Source organism: Ixodes scapularis, unplaced genomic scaffold, assembly GCF_016920785.2.
Source record: "Ixodes scapularis isolate PalLabHiFi unplaced genomic scaffold, ASM1692078v2 PGA_scaffold2__306_contigs__length_199485367, whole genome shotgun sequence".
NCBI classification, from domain to species: Eukaryota; Metazoa; Arthropoda; class Arachnida; order Ixodida; family Ixodidae; genus Ixodes; species Ixodes scapularis.
Window position 1 is genome coordinate 92,009,392 of NW_024609857.1, and position 15,101 is coordinate 92,024,492.

General features: G+C 45.3%; 1 long non-coding RNA gene across 1 annotated transcript in view; it reads right to left on the bottom strand.

Moving 5' to 3' along the window:
* Positions 1-4,753: 4,753 nt before the first annotated feature.
* The window catches only part of LOC8033345, a 32,565-nt gene continuing 22,217 nt past the window's right edge, over positions 4,754-15,101 (bottom strand). Inside the window, exons 2-4 of the long non-coding RNA XR_006077989.1 lie at positions 8,601-8,686; positions 7,635-7,813; positions 4,754-4,888 (exon numbers count right to left, since the gene is read on the bottom strand). This is a non-coding gene — a long non-coding RNA (uncharacterized LOC8033345). The remainder of the gene's footprint in view (positions 4,889-7,634; positions 7,814-8,600; positions 8,687-15,101) is intronic.

Sequence of the window (15,101 nt, forward strand, 5' to 3'; positions counted from 1 at the left end):
GGCGTTTTGACATCATCGCAACCCCTGTACAAGAGGCAGACGAACTTGCGCTTCGCATTGTAACTAAACAACTACACAAGCGGGGGTTCATACAAGATTAACAGTCTGGGGAAGGGGCGGGAGGGGTCACAATTGTAGGGCTCTGGGGGGCATGAAATCATGGGCTCGGGGGGGGGGGGGGGGGGGGTACAAATCGCTTTTACCGAGGTATTGCTGGAGTCTGGCATCCGAAGGAGTCAAGGTGGCAGTGTGTGTGGGTGAGTTGGTTCGTAGTCACTCCAAATGGCTCACAAAGAACGAAAGCAGAGGATAAGAAACTAAACAAAGGTCACCGAAAGACACGCCCTGACCTTCTTGATAAAAATATATATAAACGGAGAGAGGAAGTAAAAGGAGCAGTCCAAACAGGAAGTGAAATCAACGTGCCGGTTCATGTTCGGGTCTATATTGATGTGTTTACGAACTCGAAGAGCTATACACGCTTTGCACACGCTCCAGATTACAGCTGCCATTGCTGACCTCTTCTTGTCTTACCAGGATACCAAGCCACTGAAGCGGGCTTTAACGAGCCTCCATAAAGACCAATGCTGGGGAGGACACAGTCGAATCTAAAATGACAATGACATTTCCTTCTGTGGTCATGATGGAGCGAAGTGATCAAAATTAGAGAAAACAAAAACTGAAGGTCGGTTATGGCGGCGCCCATGCACATCTGCTGCAAAGCGCTATGACAGAGAAACAAAGGGTTTATACGATGATGTGGAGCAGAGATCTCCAAAACGTCTTGGCTAGAGGGCCGGATTGGGCACTGTTTCACTCTCGAGGGCCGGAAAATAGATAAGAAAATATAAATGAAGAAATACTGAATAAAAAAGGCTAAATAAGCATTTGAATGCGAAATTTTTCAACTAAAGGAAAACAAAAATGAAAGACGTTTACAATACCCTGTAACGCCAAATTAGAGCGCAGCTCTTGAGCAGGATGAGGGAAGGGTACTAAGGGGATGGTATACCCCTCCTCCCCCTCCTCATCCTCCCTGCTACTCCTCCTCCCCTCCTCCCTCTTCTTCCTCCTCCTCCTCCTTTTCCCCTCCTCGTCTTCCACTCATCCTTCAAGCTCCTCCTCTGATCCTCCCCCTCCCTCCTCTCCTCCTCATCCTCCTCCCCTCTTCCCTTCTTCTTCCCCTCCTCCTCCCCTTCCCGTCCCCCATCTCCTCCCACGCGAGAACACGCCGCAAACTTAAGAAACCTGGCTGCACCTGGACATCTAGCGGCTCATTGTAGAGAATGCATGTGTGAGGCTAAGCTCGAAACGGTAAGCCTCCTAGCTCACCACAAAGACCGGTTCGCCCGAGAACTACTTGAGGCCTTAGCCATAGAACAACAAAAAGACTGAAGTAGAGTAGACAGTTGGGCGAGTTGGTAGTTATTGAATTGTGTGCGCAACTGTCACTATGTTCAACAAAAAGACAACTGCGTCAGTTCACCATCCATTGCCCTACAAACAAGTGAAAAGAAGTTCCTGCGAGACGAAATGCCCATGAAGATAGAGGAAGATCAAGAAAAAAGAAAAAGAAGAAGACGTGAAAAGGACAGCCATCAGACCAGTAGAAGAAGAAGCCGAGGGTTAATAAATAGTTGGTAGTCCAGCGATCGGATGCCTTTTCTCCTTTCTCTCCTCACCCGTTTCTGTAAGTTCAGCTGGTTTTCACAATCTAAGTATGTACAACCAACTAGCTCAGCTCCTTCCCATTGCAAATACATATACTTAATTTTGATGTGCAATATTTTTCTATTCAGGACATCAAAATAATTGTCACACCTAGAACTCACCAGACATAAATCAAAGAGCATTGAGATGCGAATTCGTTTTATTTAGACGTAGTGCACCACTATGAAGGCGTGTAGCTGTTTGTGTGGCACTGAAAATAAAGCAAATGAATGAATGAATTGAAACTTTGGCATATTCACACAGTGCAGAAACCTAATCAAAATGGTAGATCAGATCGGATCACTATGCACTATATACATAAGAGCGCAAAGATATTTTTAGAGCGCAGCTCTTAGGGGCCCGTTTCCAGCCTGAGCGGCGTCGGCGTCGGCGTCGGCGTAACCGGGGGGGGGGGGGCACGTGACCGCCCCCGAGGTCACGTGCCCACCCCCTCGAGGTCGCGTGACCCCCCCCCCCCGAGGTCACGTGACCCCCCCCTGAGGTCACGTACCCCCCCCCCCCCCCCCCCCGAGGTCATGTGACCCCCCGCGCTCACGTGATCCCCCCGAGGTCACGTGACCCCCCAGGTCACGTGACCCCCGCGAGGTCACGTGACCCCCTCTCCCCCGAGATCACGTGACCCCCCGGGGTCACGTGACTACCCGCAGGTGACGTGATTCCCCTCAGTACCCTTCCCTACTCCTCCTCAAGAGCTGCGCTCCAATTCGGCGTTACAGGGATTTGTAAACGGCTTTCATTTTTTTCATTGTTACGCAGACATTAAACAGGATACGAGGAATAATAATTTTGGTGATGACAACGTTCAATAAATAATATGGCGAAAGAACCGGCGTTTCGATGCAGCTCTCTAGACATATGCGAACTGTGGATTTTGAATTCTAAGCGAATTCTAAGGGAATAGTGGTTTTGGCCGAATATTTTTGAATCGAATATCGAATAGTTTCTCCAAGCTTTTCACTACAACACCCTGCCTAAACGAAAACCCATCTCAACTCGCGTAAAGGTTGTTCCCGAGCTTCCACTTGTCCATATCTACGCTAAGTTAATTTTAATCTAGCTATATTCGTGAGCGGTGACATTAGACAAAAAGGCCATTGCCTAGATGGGAATTGCAAGTAAGCGATGCAGTTCACATAAGAATACACCGATAGAGATGTCCAGCTATACCAAATTGAGGGTATTTATAGATCTTCCTATAATACATCTAGAAGTTGAAACAAAAAATAAGACACTCTTGAATGATGAACGTAGGTTGTCAGGACATCTCTGTCTAACATACTCTTGCATAGTAGCCATAGTTTCATTTTTGAAAATTTGTTTTAGTGTGGATTCTAACATTCACAGAATTTTCGTTTCTTTCACATACACTACGCGCGCGCGTGCACTATCCTTTTTTTTTTTTTTCTTTTAGAAGTGTTGGTTGCGGCGGGTTAGCCCCGTTCAGCGCGCTTCTTACCGAGCACCGTTGCACTGCAGAGAAACTACACCCGCGGAAGCGAGCTGTGCGGGTGCTGCTTCTCTGCAGTGCACCGGCGCTCGGTAAAAAAGCACACTCTACGGGGCTACCCCGCCGCGGTCAAGACTTCGAAAAATACGAATAAAATAGTCAATCTCGAATCGAATATCACATAGTATATTATTTCGAAACCACTATTCAAAAATTCGAATATGCGAATAACACTACAACTTTTATCTAATTCGATTGCACTTTTGGGGCGTGTCGCGGCGCTGATATATTTTTTTTTTTTTTACGAGCGCTTATTTTTTGCGTTGATAGCACCGGGCCGCGGGCTGGGCGTAACTGGAAAGACCGCGGCCATCCGCGGGCTGGCCGGAACGCCTCCGCGGGCCGGATTTGGCCCGCAGGCCGGTGTTCGGAGACCATGGATGTAGAGTGTGGCTCAAGTATCTAGGTCGCATCGAAGTTGAGTCGGAAAGGCTGGTATGGCACATAGAGAGCTGAATTTTTTTATAAACGGTGTGTTTTACCAGTTCAAATACCCTGTTCTTACAGGTGTGTTAAAGGCCTTCGGAGAGAACTCCTTCGAACTATCGGTGAATCAGGTCGCGATCTTGGCTCTGCGCGTGCTCATCTGCGTGCGCTGGTTCGCCAATTCTTTAAAGGAGTTCATTCTGAAGGCCTTTAACGTGCCCGTATGTAAAATGAGAGTATTACACAGATAAAATTTGAATCGCGAGTACGAAATATCTGATAATTTAAACAGAGAATCCGGGGAAGTTCCGAGCGCACGGTGACCTCCGGAAACTTCTGTAACGCTTGCGCCCGGTAATAATCAAGATAGCTAGCCTCGGCAGGGTAGGATAAACTTGTACTTCGGTATCTCTTAATTTCCCTTGCAATTTACAAGAGAGACTGAATGATGGTTGGTAATATAATTTTCATTGATTTATTGCTATTTTTATCGCAGTTTTAAGGCATTTGGGAAGGTACTCGTTTCAAATGTTAGAATTTTTAAAACGCCATACGACTCGCCTTAATTGGTTCCGCTTTCATATCATATTTCCTACGGGAATTTTCTAAATTTTTTACTGTCTTAACAGTAAACAGCCTCAATGTCAGTAGAAGAGACGGGATACAAAACAATACCGGGAGTTTCCAAATTCTCGATCCGGAAGTTTCCAGAAGATGGAATTGGACACCGAGGGCAGTTGTGGAGTTGCGGAGCACATTTTACTCCGCTCTATTTTTTATTTTAGGAGCCACCTCTGGTGCAAGACTCGGCGTCTCTAAATTTTATGTGTCGCGTTCACTGCACTGAACATTGGATTAGCACTCAGCCTCGGTCGAGGTTTGAAATATTTCCGTACCTCTAAGTATTCTTGGGCCTGCATGAACTTTTGGAAAAGAGAAAAAAAAATGTAAACTTCTATTATGTTTCAGTATTTATTATCTTGCTGTATAACATTATGAGCTTACAGCCTTACTACACTCACAAAATTAAAGATAGTAGTGCATAGTATAGGAATCATACGAGCATAATTCAAATCAAAGCAATGAGCCTTGGCAATTAATATAACTTTATTACAAATGAGTGTGTGCTTTCGTGCAGAACATATCGCGAACTTTATTCGAGTCGAATTCTCGGAGTAACATCTTCATAGCCATGATCGTCTTTTTCTTTCCAGCTTTTCGGGTCTGTAAGAAAGAAAAACAATTTTGCAGTAAGTATCAGAAAACCATAAGAACGGCGTACACTCCGTAAATGAGAGCAGACTCCTTCCTTTGTACCTTTATGTGCGTGCGTGTATGTGTGTGTGTACTATTTCAGTAAAGGATTTCGGGTCAATCGACCCATTCAAAGGCTGGCCTTTAGAATGGGTCGATTGACCCATTCAAAAGGCCAACACACAGTTTACATGGACATAGGTGAAACAAAGAAACAAAATGTGTCAAATATAAAAATCCCGTATATTGTATCCTGAACGGTCAGACAAAGGATGAACCAATTCATCTCAGTTTAGAACAAAACTGTCATAGCAATATAATTGAAGTCGGGTAGCCCCCCAGGGGAACGTAATTGCAAAGTAATTGCTTTATCTTCTAAAAGTAATGCATCACTCTAATGTATTATTACTTATGATGGGCTAGTAATTTCAGTTTTAATTATACTTTTGAAGCGATGTAGTTGCAATTTCAATCACATTTCCAAAGTAATTTTCCCAAGTATATGCGATCGACACAGATGCATCAATTGCATAGAATTGTGGAGAATATACTCTAGATAAATCTCTGATCGCATTTTTGATATAAAATGCAGGGCTCCCCATAATAATTTGAACATTTTAAAGCGCATCAATTAAAGTAATAATAAAAAAATATGAACAAGACAGGCGATTTCTGGTGTCATAGCAAACTATTGACGCCACGCTTTTAGAGATCTGGTGCACCTATTTACACTGAGCATAATGAAACCTCATGATCAGCGCCCCAGTGCAGATAATTCGCCGAGATCGCTCCGTGGATTGCAGCGATTGGCTTTCCCACGTGCTTTGCGCGAAAGTAGACACTCCATATTTCTTCGAGTGTAACACCGACTTCGCTCCCTTTGTTCTTTTGATGAACGGAGTATAATATGGGGAATACGTGCATTTTCAGTTTAGGGAATTATAGCCACAGCATGGCAAATATATGCGGGCGAGTTTAGTCTGGCGTATACGGCCCGCGCCTGCATGGACGCGAGCCAGAAACGTCCAGATTTCGTCGCGCACACGCGTTATCGCTACAGCCATTGTTCTAGCGGTTCACCCAATCACCGGCAGTGTCAGCCAACGTCCAATATACGCCGCTGCCGATAACCGCGCAGTAAACCTAGACGCAAATACGATCGACGGACTGTTGTTGGCCTGCTAACGAAGTAAGCGCAGGAGAAGGTCGCCTCTTTACAATTGCTCGTGCGTCTACGGACGTTTCCACCGGTTACAAAAAATCACAGTCCACACGCGCTAGATCGCAGTCCAGCCGGCGGGCGCTCGCAATTGCGGCCAGCCAGAAAGTGCGCGTGCGTAACACATAAATAGAGCAATGAACGCGCCCTCGTACGCTTTCAATACAAAGGCCTATACTCACTCGGACAGCTAATCGCTGCGACCATGCGGAGGGAGCTCGGATAATGACTGAAAATATGTTTGGATCTAAGATCGAAGGCTGCGATGCGACAGGATGACGTTCCTCACATTGTCACGTCGTCATGGCCAGTGAAACGTCGAAGATGTTTACGGGTTGAAACGGAGGGAGAGGAAGATACCATGCAGAGCGCGCCGGGACGCCAGAACGTCAAGCTCTTTTATTTATTTATTTATTTATTTCATTTTCCCTCAAGGCCAGATGCATTACAGAGGGGGAAAGCAAAGAAAAATACAGAAAAGAAAAACAAGCCTAGAAATAGGTTAAGCACACTCAACAAATTCAAGATTAGTAATTGCAGTTTTGAAAAGGTCAGAGTCCGGGATGGTGGCAATTGTCTCGGGAAGGTGGTTCCATTTTTGTGATGTATGAGGGACGAAAACGATGAATGAAATGTTGTGTTAGAAATTGGAGTACTAACCTTGTGATTGTGATCGTTGCGAGAAGAAACGTAAAAAGGACGAGATATTAATTTGTCGCGCAGAATAGAATTGTGAAAATAAATCTTATGGAATAAAGAAAGGCGGGAAATGCCACGGCGTAAGGCTAGGCGGCGATGATAGAGTAGCTTTCATGGCGGTCACGCTAGCCGTGTTGTGGTAGTTAGAAAAGATGAAACGAGCTGCTCTGGTTGGACAAACGCCGGACGCTAAACGCACGGTGTTCGACATTCGAACGTGTTCGAACAGTGAGCGAGAGAGAAAGGCGGCTAGCTTTTCCTCTACCCACTAATCGTTCCAGTCAGAGCTCGGGGTTCTGGCGTCCTGTCCCGTCTCCTCCTTCCCCTCAGTTTCAATCCGTATAATTTCTTTCGTCACCGACACATCCAGTACCGAAACATACGTTTAAACCAAAAAACGCAGTCTGAATTGTGACATTAAGCGATGCAAGCGTGACACTCAGACCGCGTTTTCTGGTCTAAACATATGCTTCAACATCGTCATTCGCTGAGCTGCCTCGGTGAGTTGTGCTGCTTGGCTCTCCAAGTGTTGTGCGAAAAGTAGACGCCGGGCTTTTTTTAGAGTGATAAGCCACACCCTGCGGTTCTTAAGTTGGCAGTGACAATATGTCTAAACATATTTCAGGCTTCGTGCTTCGACGATCTCCCGCCGCAGATTTATGCATGCGGGGAGGCGGACGCGGATGTTTTCGGGAGTTGCAGCAAGGCGAGAAAGGAGGCCGACCGAGGCTCCAAAACAAGCATGCGGTCCAGAGGCAAATGATGCATTTCAAAGTGGAGACTATCGGATGCATATACCCGCAGCAACGGCTGTGCACGAGGCAGCACATGAAGTTGCGGCCCGAGAAGTCCACGTCCAGGTCGCAGGTGTAGCAGGCGGTCGAGTTGGCCTTGTGGACGATCAGGGCGGCCCTGGCGCACGGCTGCACGCTCAGCAGCATGAAGGCCGCAGTCGCCAGGCAGCACGCTGCTGCCAACTGGGAGGAGAGCAGGCATGCGGTTTCTGCGGTTATAATCACCGAGCGTCCTTTTATCAACCAATGAGATTAAGGAAGAGTCCGTTGTATCCTTCCGCGTTCATGGCAGCTCTCTCAGCACTTACATTGTGCCTTTTGCAAATTAGCTGAAGTTTGCTATCACACAGTTGATAGCCCTTTTCGGACATCTAGATACGCAATAAAACCGTAGCTCTGAAGTTTTGAGAAGTGCCCTTGGCGTGCAAAATCGGATATTTGTAGGTCGCAGAACGTGCGCCTTTCATTGGCCGGCGAGCAGGAACTTGATATCTTCGACCAATCAGCATCGGTGTGAGCTGGGCCTCCGCGTTTGCTACACTCGACGTTCGAGTATAACGGAGACATTGGTGCTTGTGGATATACGCTGAGGGACGCCGACAGACGTTATGCCCATGGATCGTGCCTGATATGACGCTAGGACGCCGCTTCATGTCTGCATTCAATGGTCGCGTCTCGCGGACTCTAGCGGAGGTGCATCTTTCGTGATCGCGTCTTGTCGACGTTAAGCGTCCCCTTTTCGAGAGAAACTGGCTTATATATGTCTCGTGAATTCTGAATTTGTTTTATCCCAATATTGGACTCGATAAGATAAGTGGTTATCTTATCTTATCTAGTCGAACCATCTGCTGCAGATGGTTCAACTCTTCCGTTCATACGCACACCTCGAGGCACTCATAGTCCCTCGCTCGCAATCCACGAGGTTGTCAGTCCGTCGCTCGAGGGTGCGCCATCTTTCGATTATACTTACCAACACCACTCTTGCCATTCGTCCTCTTCACGGTGTTTTGAAGTCAGCGACTTATTTATGGCCCCGTGCTGGCAGCAATGAACATCCTGCGGAGTAAACGGGTAGCGATATTATATAACTCATTCGCTTTTTCTTCAAACCAATCTGAAATTCGTGCAAAATATTATAGTCTACGTCCCAAGAGATATACCGGGAGCAAATTGCCACTAAACGTGCACACATCGGGAAACTGATCGCGCGAACAAGCTATCGCATATTTTCTCTGTTTTTTTTTTCTCAACAGGACTGTCATCTATGGTGGCGGAAAGAACTCAGTTGTAGTACTAACCTAAGTGGTAAATTTATATGCCAGCCCAAAACGACCCCTTAGGAATAAAATACAAAACACACACACACACACACACACACACACACACACACACACACACACACACACACACACACACACACACACACACACACACACACACACACACACACACACACACACACACACACACACACACACACACACACACACACACACACACACACACACACACACACACACACACACACACACACACACACACACACACACACACACACACACACACACACACACACACACACACACACACACACACACACACACACACACACACACACACACACACACACACACACACACACACACACACACACACACAATAAAACGACGAAGTTGGATTTGAGTTAAAAGTGTCGCGTTAACAGTGTCGCGCAGTGAACTTCTCGCATATACAATCTCTTGCAGTGAAATGAGCTAACCAGTGCAGGAAGAGGAAAAGAGACGCGTACGTCAATATTTCACGAGTGGTGCTTTCCTGGAGTGTTCTATGGCGGTGATATAGAATCACTATTAGCACCAAGATGTTTCGGTGGCGCCCTCTTATGGTTTCCGTTCATGACGAAACCAGAATGTTCCTCGCCGTGACGTCACGAGTTGCAAATATTTGCCTACTTATCATCAGTTGCAAACTACAAATTTGACGGTATACGTGTAAAAACAACGATGGAAGCTCGGAGTCATCGCATATTTTAAACTACCACCGTCATAGTTGAAACTCTGACATTGCGCCGATTTCCGGCGATGAAACAAAAAGAAAAATAATCCAGATAAAGACGCCAGAGCGAGCGTTCGGCCTCTTGTGAATCGCGACCCCAGCAACGCTTTTGGCCACACTAGGGCCGCACACGTCACTCTGATTATCACCGGAAGCTTTAGAAACGCGGGGCGTGACGAGTCTGCTGGGATTTTCTTATCATTCGGCAGCCAATAAAATTGCGACATCAACTGAAAAAGACGCTGAATAAGATCGAATCACTGATTAGGACACGCCCCGCATTTTTTGAGCTGCTGCAGTGACCATGAAAACTGCGCAAAGTGCAATGCCTTTCGAAACTGCATATATCTTGACCGCGGTAGCCGACACGTAGTGGGCGCTGACTTATGTTTTCTTAATATATATTAATAATAATTAAAAAAAAAGAGAACTGAAGTTGTTTATCGTTTACTCCTCGGTAGCTTCTAGTACCCACTTACACTCGACGGGTTACTATTTAGTTGTACAAAACTGTCGATATTATCGATTCTATCGATGGAATCTAAATCGTCAAGGAGTCCACCTAAAAAATCTCGCAAAACGCAAAACGCTAAAAAGTAAATCTATATTTTGAATGCTCGCATATTTATCACAGAACAACACTGTCAACAGTCGACACCCTCGAAATGGCCATCGATAATACACAATTCAATAACTATTGATAGATTTCTTGAGAGTTTCTTTAAGTTTGTTGATTGCTTGATTTCCGGGAGTTTGCACACTATTTCAGTAGTAAGAGTCCAATCAGGAAAATTAAACTTAGTTCAACGCCCGCAAGAACTACGCATCGCTTAAAACCGGAAGCATCCTGAAATGGAGCGATGGCGACTGAATGCAAAAGTTTAAGGACATGACTTTATCCGGATGAATGTAGCAATGGCGTGCCTGTTGGCAAAATAAGTTGCGAGGAAAAAAGGAAATGATACCTATTTTCTTTTTCAGAAACTTTTTTTATTGAGATAAATGTCAGATGCCAACAATGTTATTCTTCTTTTTTCTGTTCACAACATACTTTCCAATGAACGACATGTTCTGAAAAATATTGTACTTGACAAACGGCAAAAATAAAATCATTGGCAACATTACCATATGTTAGTTTGGGATAAAATTGTTATACTGTAATGTACACATTTTAAGCGTCCACAGTGTAGTTTTTGCCAACTTAATTTATTGGTCCAAAAGTAATATTGACATATTATGTGAAAGATCCTATATTTTTAAATCGTATTTCGTACCAAGTTAACATGCAAATGATATATATAAACATCCAAACCTTCAACTGGAACGCTTGAAAGTATATCTGTCAAAACAAAACCAAACAAACAGTGGCAAATATATCATAGCAAAGAAGCCTAATTTTTTTTTTTATCATCAACTATTTTTTTTTTAATTTTATGTAACCTGGTATCGATGATAATCAGCAGAAACAAATATATAATCGCCGGCGGAGTCTCCACTTCTAGATTAAAGTGGCAATTTGGGCCAGTTGGTTCATGATCAAGTAGGTAAGCGCCAAAAAACACAAGGACAACGGAGTGGACAAACAGGGGCGCACTCTTAACTAACTTTTATTAAAAAAAATGCTTCCATATATAGTCGACAATTGACAATTGATGAGGGGACGAAAACTGAAGCAAGATAAGCGTTTAATGGAGCGAACTTGGGCCCAACACAAAACGGATAAAGGCTGTAGCGTCGCAGGCGTCGATGTTTGCGAAACAACAGGATCGAGCGCTGGGGCGGGACTGACTCCGGCTTGCCACGAGGAGTACATTTTGTAGCACATGGGTTTCTGGAACATTCGGCCTAGGACGTTCGGCGCGTAGAACATTCGTAACTTGATCACTCGAAAAAGTTCTCGAATTTGCGAGAACGCCGAGTAGAAAGAAGGAATAGAAGAGCATTCCGCTCCCTGGAACCGAACCCAGATCCGTGACAGCCAGACGTTGTGGCAGAAATAGGTACCGACGCTCTTTAGCACGCTGGGATGCGACCGTTGTGTTGGTGTCACGTTTCAAACGAGGTGGAAGCTTTCTTCGCCTCCACGCATTGCAGCGACTCTATGAACACGCTGCTCACAATGTCGGGAAAACGGTACTTTCTATCTGCATAACATTTACGGGACGACGTTTTTGGTCATGCTCGAGGCAAGCGGGTCGTCTTCGAAGGAAGCCAAGTTTCGGAAACAACACACGCATAACATCGTGTTTAAATTCGCTCGCTTTCACGCGGAAGTGCGTCGTACTCTCTGTAATTCCGGAGGCTTTAGGGCAGGGATCTTCTTTTCCCGCCGTTTTACTTCCGGCTTCTGTGCGGCCCAGACGCGGCGGACTGGCTACGACTTTTGAATAGTTGGACAGAGTTCAGCCGCTGCAGGAAACGGCTGGTATAGGTGCGATGAAAATAGGCCAAAAAACGCCATCTATAATAACGCCAGCCGAGAAAGTGAAAGGAAAGTGCAGCTGTAAAAATCTACCTTAAACCCTATAGTCTATCTTAGTTCCGCTCCGAGTTCAGTAACCGCAGAGTCTCTCACACTTTTTTGAGTCGGCCTAATACGCGCCGTTTCTGACTAGATACAAGGGTCGTTCAAGACTGGCCGCGACTCTTACTTCTACAGGGGGCGTGAAAAATCCGTCGATAAAGAAATGAAGAATATTTTTCGAGGTAATCCCAGTGCACGTCCGGACACCGCTGGCATCGTTTAGGCAGTAACCTGATTTCTTTGAGTAGAAAGAACCGAGCTGCGGACTGCAGTCCGATGAGCGTGCCCGTCCGGACTTTTAGCAAACCGTTATTGCATTCCGCCGAGCCTTTGAAGCATGCTTTTAAGCGCGCGCCCCACGGTCACGGTATCGCTCGGGCACACGCTTAAAAGCACGCTTCAAAGGCGCCGGTAGAGTGCGGTACGCGGAACACGGTAACGGTTTGCTAAAAGTCCCTAATGACTATAGTCCATTACCGAACTATAGAACTTGACACCATTCGCACACTCTTGTTTATGACATCGTATGTTCCCCTATTCTGTTGCTTGCAATTTTCTCAAGATTTTGGCTGGGTTAGCTTTCTAAAAAAAATGGAATGGCGCACCACTGCCCCACAGGTACATGGGGTATTTCCACGTCAGATCGTACAGTGATGGTCCGAGTCATATGTTTTATGTTTATGTAAAAAAAAAAATATATGTGAAAGCCATTTCCTGCAGTGAATGTGTGTATTTTCTTCCGGATATATGAAATTTCAAATCTCGAGGCGTGGTTTCAAGGTTTCATTATGTGATTTCGCAAAGCCGTCAATTTCACACCGAACCATGCACGTAGTAATGATTTTTACTGCTCATTTATCGAAGGTTTGCAACATGTACACAAAAGAATAAAATTGAAAAATATAGATCAAAATAAATTACGGAAGTCGTAAAATGAAAACGTTTTAAAGACACATTCCGAAATTATTTACCAAAAAAACTGCTTCCTATAAAAAGGCGCAAAATGTATCAAAAGGATAATCTTTAAACAAAAAGAAGCGGTTCTGTATTTGAAAACACGCACGCACGCACGCACGCACGCACGCACGCACGCGCAGACCCACACACACACACGCACACACACACGATGCGTATGCAATTGACCCTCAAAATTCCGAATATCGAGATTATTTTAAAATTTGGAGCACGGAAGCTATACATAAAATCATTTTCAAAGTACCGCTGAAGCTCTTCCTTCCTGGAGCGTTACGTCATAAACGGAGTTTTCGAAATTTCAACTCTCCCGCACCATCAGCGCCTATGAAGGCTATGCAGGCGCACTCTTGCTATTTTAGAAAGGGTCAGAAAAAAACGTCACGACTGGTGTCACGTGCAGGGGAATGTACCAGACAAGCTTGCCATTGCACATGCTGCCCACACGGGCTTGGCGGCCGAAATATCGGGGTGTCAGGTAACGACTGGTCGGAGGTTTTTCGTGTTTTCTCGCGTTTAGTTACATCTTCAGAGAAAACGAACGCGATATTTAAATTCGCGATATAAAAATATATACCCCAGAATTCATACTCTTTTTTTTGAAGAACCTCTTCACTTTTTCTTTAAATGCATTTTACGTATATGCAAATATATATATGGTTAGCCATTATTTTCGTGTTATTAATGCAAAAACACAGCTGATGTATCTAAATGTAACAAAATATAACGTCAAAATTAAAAAAAAAAAGCTTCCGCTTTTTTTTATTTTTCTTTATTGGTCCACTGTCTCTAACTTGTGATGGCAAAATATTAAGTAATATATGACCCCCCCCCCTTCCCCCCCCCCCCCCCAAAAAAAAAGAAAAAAGACAAAAAAACTTTATTTAAGTTGAGCTAGCTTGTCTTTGGCTTTGCCGCACGACGTCGACTCCAAAGAGACATTTCTTAGAGCCGACAAAGGCTGTACAGCGGTAGTGCTCTATCGCAAGGTCTAGAAAGTCGTGCTGCCATACGGATCCCCAGGCGCTGGCCTACAGATCCCCACGAGGCGGATTCGAATTCCGGTCGAGGGGCCCGCAATCTGACAGAAGCTTATTGCGGAGAAGGCGCAGTGTATCCGCGAGATTTCGGTTGCACGCCAAAAGACGCCCAGGTCGTCCAAAAAGACCCTGGAAATCATGGTGTAAGGCTCAAAAAAACAACGTACAGAAGAGGGAAAACAGACGTACAGGCGCCACTCCCAACTATATTTGAAAGGTGCAGAAAGAGAGGAATACAAACATCGTCATCTTCATCACGTCCACGCATGCGCTTAGTAATGTGATATACGCTTCATCTCCCATTCGCAAAAACTTATCAAATAATGTAATCTCGGCATTATAGAGTGCAATCGATGTGTCACTAACGCATTGTGTACTACTTTTACCGATAAATTACGCTTCCAATAACTCGCGCGCTCTTTGACCTTTGCCTTTGCCCGAAATTCCACCATGTCTCTCGTCGACCCCATATTGCACCGCGCGGCGCGAGGAATTGTGGGGCCGTTTCAATGTGCTCTTGGGCCGGCTCGTACCTACTCTTCGTACATTCTGGAAGCAGCGCAATTCCCTTTCTCTTACCACTGCGAGTTGAGAACAGAAAAAAAAAACAGCGTACGCACCACCAAGCCGATACGTACCTTGTTTCGTTATCACCCTGCTTTCTTTGCGTTCTGGGATCGTAAAACTCTAAACCAAGAAGAACCGCTCCTTCTGTTCACTTCATGGGTATACTCTTTTATGCGGCGTACATCAGATTGCCTCGAGTCGAAAAGACGATGGTAAAAGGCGCCACGAATTTCCGGAAATACTAACTCATAGCCTCCCGCTGGGGCGTGCCACATGCCCTTCGTTAGCTTGGCACGTTACCAGTCCCCCCCCC